The following is a 3,410-nucleotide window of genomic DNA, read 5'->3' as shown; positions in this document are numbered from 1 at the left end:
TGCACGGTCATCTCAGTACTGGAATCTAAGACAAACGAGACGATTTTCATTTTAAAATTATCAATTTCCGACACATTAGTAGCAATATACCAACTTCATCCTGTATATGGGATATACATTTCCTAATTTATTCGGGTATTCCAGAGCTTGCAGCTCCTACTTAGACTTTGTAAAACGTCACCAGTGTCTGGGCAGAAAGTTGATTAACCAGGGGTATGTCATGGAACGTCTCGTCCTTTTTATAAAAACGTTCATCGGAAGGTACACATGTACCAAGACCTTGCTGATAAATATTCTGTATCAACATTAAATGATAAACGATAATATTAGTCTTGAAGTAAAGATTCTCGGTACTGACGTTGTTTATCATCTTAAAGCGCACTAGCTATATATGAGATACATTAACATTTGATATTATGATTGTGTTGTTCAATCACGAATGAAAGTGAAATAGTGAAATAATAATTCTATATTAGCAGCCAGTATGGTTTAATTGTGTCCAAATAAGCTAAGAAATATCGATGATGAATTATTCACTTGCAAGTCAATAGTTCGACCTCCATGAATCCGTATTCATGTGAACTTCAATTTAAGCACTTAAGCCCCAGTCACACTAGACCATGATCGCACCACGCTCAGATCGTGGAGAGGTCGCGACATGAGCGGCATGAAAATGTTAATTTTGGTTGCTTTCACGATGCTACTACGTCCTCATTATGCTTCTACAACGACCCCGCTACGATTATACCACGTTCTCATCGCGCTTATTCTGCGACCTCACTACGGTTATCAAGATCTTTCTACGCTCATCACGTGCTCACTACGACCATACCACGAGTTATACGATTGCAACACGATCTCACCACGCTTCTACTGTGATAATAGCACGTTCTTACCACGATTATACTACGTTCATATCGCGATCTTACTACGTTCTCAACAATAACGTCAACATCGTGTTCCATATCAATACGATTCCATTCCTTCTATTTCTGATTAATACGTAGATTTCTCGGAAACAACATGTCATTCCACCAAAATATACAAGAGCACATGGGAGTGGTGGTAGGGGTTGATTTAGAAGCAGAGGGAGCTTATAAAGCTAGACAAATGTACTATAACGCTTACGTTTTACCTCACTTAGATTATTGTTGTTCAATATGGAGAAACTGTAATAACTTGTATACAACTGTAAGTCTAGTTTCTCATACAATGGACCAAAAGTGTGGAATGCTCTTCCTAATTCAATAAAAAAAATCAAATACAGTATCCGAATTTAAACATAAATACAAATCTATGTACTTTTAACATTACCATCATATTTTTACTGTAATGCCATATCATAATTGTTTATTGTATTTCAAATTGTACATAATCTTTATTTACCATTATTATTGATGCATTGTTTATTTGTTATGTAATTATTATTGTATTAAGAGAGCCTTATTGAAAATTGGTGTAATCCAAATGAGTTACTCTCTATAAATAAAGATAATAAAGATATTATTATTATTATTATTATTATTATTATTATTATTATTATTATTATTATTATTATTATTATTATTATTATTATAGAAACAAATCCTGATCCAGCAGAGATGTCGGACCGACCAATCCATCCTGAATCTCAACATAATGCTGGTCCATCAGGCTAAAATGGCGATGTGCTAGTGAACGATAGCAGGGATGACACAGATGTGTCAAGCATGGTCGATCCGTTAGAGAAAAAGGACAAGAGGTCCAAATGACATACAGACAAACAAAACCTGGGGAGCTTTTATATTTTATGTGACAACGCGAAAGAGCATGATGGTCGTAGTATGAACGTAGTCAGGTCGTGAGAGGAGCGTGATGAGGACGGCATGGGCGTGCTAGAATCGTACTTTGATCTTCAACAGCGTGGTGTGAACGTTACATACATGTAGTCGTAGTGGAAGCGTAGTTGGGTCGCAATGAGAACGTGATGGTCGTAGTGAGGTCGTAATAACATCGCTGTGAGACCGTAGCACCGTCTCCAAATCGAATCACGCTCTCGCTACGATGGTACAGCGACCTTTGCGATCTTACCACGACCTAACTGCGCTCTCACTAGGCTTCTACTACGACCTGATTTCGCCACGACCGCACCACGATTGTTTTGAACGTGTTCAAAGTTGGCCACGCTCATCACGATCTTGAAGACCTCACCACGACCGTGATACGACCTTACTGCGATCTACACCATCGCACTACGATCGTCAAAATTTGCATTTTTTTTCACAGATCGTAGTGTGATCGTGGCCTAGTGGGCTGCGGAATTAGCTAGAGATGGACTATGCAAGATGTATATAGCATCTTTGCTGGTGGATCTTGTGATGGACTGACTCTTTTAAAATAAATTTTGCGAAGGAATGGCAATAATTTCATTTGTAATTTTGTGAAACATTATTAGCCTTGTTCTTAGCCGGCATTCTTGTAATGTTTGCCATTTCATGGTGTCTAGCATCTCAGACACACTGCGATCGTCTTTTCACAGATCGTAGTGCGATCGTGGCCTAGTGGGACTGCGGTACTAAGCCCCAGTCCCTCTGGACCACGATTGCTCCACGCTCACCGCGATCTAAAATAAATTCAGATCGTGGTGAGTTTGCGGTATGAGCGGCATGAAAATGTAAATTTTCGTTGCTTTCACGATGCTACTACATGTACGTCCTCATTACGCTTCTACAACGATCCATCAACGATTATACCACGTTCTCACTGCGCTTTTTCTGCGACCTCACTACGCTTATCAAGATCTTTCTACGCTCATCACGTTATCACCACGACCATACCACTATACTTCTACTGCGATTATAGCACGTTCTTACCACGATTATACCATGTTCATACCGCGATCTTACTATACGTTCTCAGCAATAACGTCAACATCGTGTTCCATATCAATACAGTTCCATTTCTTCTATTTCTGATTAATACGTAGATTTCTCGGAAACAATAGTCATGTCACCAAAATCTACTAGAACACGTGGGCGTGGTGGTAGGGCCCCCCGATTTGATGTAGAGGCAGAGGGAGCTCTGATAGTAACGATACCTGATCCAGCAGAGATGTCGGACCGACCAATCCAACCTAAATTCCAACCTATTGCTGGTCCATAAAGCTCAAATGACGATATTTTAGTGAACGATAGCAGAGATGACACAGAGGTGTCATATATATAGAGGAAGATGTGGTATGAGTGTCTATGAGACAACTCTCCATCCAAGTAACAATTTATAAAAGTAAACCATTATAAGCCAAGGTACGGCCTTCCACACGGAGCCTTGGCTCACACCGAACAACAAGCTATAAAGGGCCCCAAAATTACTAGTGTAAAACCATTCAAACGGGAAAACCAACGGTCTAATCTATATAAAAACGAGAATAA

Source organism: Mytilus galloprovincialis, chromosome 4 (assembly GCF_965363235.1).
Source record: "Mytilus galloprovincialis chromosome 4, xbMytGall1.hap1.1, whole genome shotgun sequence".
Taxonomy (NCBI): domain Eukaryota; kingdom Metazoa; phylum Mollusca; class Bivalvia; order Mytilida; family Mytilidae; genus Mytilus; species Mytilus galloprovincialis.
Note: the sequence above shows the minus strand (reverse complement) of the source record.